Raw genomic sequence first — 477 nt, forward strand, 5'->3', positions numbered from 1 at the left:
ATTATGATGCAGATATTTATATTTTCCATTTATTTCTTTATCACTCTCTTTTCATCCCTTCCTCCTCACTCTCACCCTTATCAGCTTCCCATCTCCCTCCCTGCTTCTTGTAGTCAGCGAGTATGTGAATGCAGTTCCTTCTTCCTTTTCTCTCCGCCCCGTCTCATCCCCTTCTTCCTCACCCTTATCGGCTCTTCTTCTTTCTTTATCCTTCCCTTGTCATCCCTTTCTTCCTCACCTTTATCGTCTCCTCTCCTTCTTCCATCTTTATCCGTCCCTCTTCACCCTCTTCCTCCTCACCCTCCTCGGCTCCTCCTCCAGCTCCCTCCTCCTTGAAGCGAGCGCGTGAAGGGACGGTGTGGGGCCGCGCACTCGAAATGGCGTCGGCCGCGGCACATCTTTCCCTCGTAAACCATACCTCGCTGTCTACTTTACTGCCGTCGTGCTCCCGCTGCTTATTGCGTGGCGAACTGGGGT

This window comes from Penaeus monodon, chromosome 20 (genome assembly GCF_015228065.2).
Source record: "Penaeus monodon isolate SGIC_2016 chromosome 20, NSTDA_Pmon_1, whole genome shotgun sequence".
Lineage (NCBI taxonomy): Eukaryota > Metazoa > Arthropoda > Malacostraca > Decapoda > Penaeidae > Penaeus > Penaeus monodon.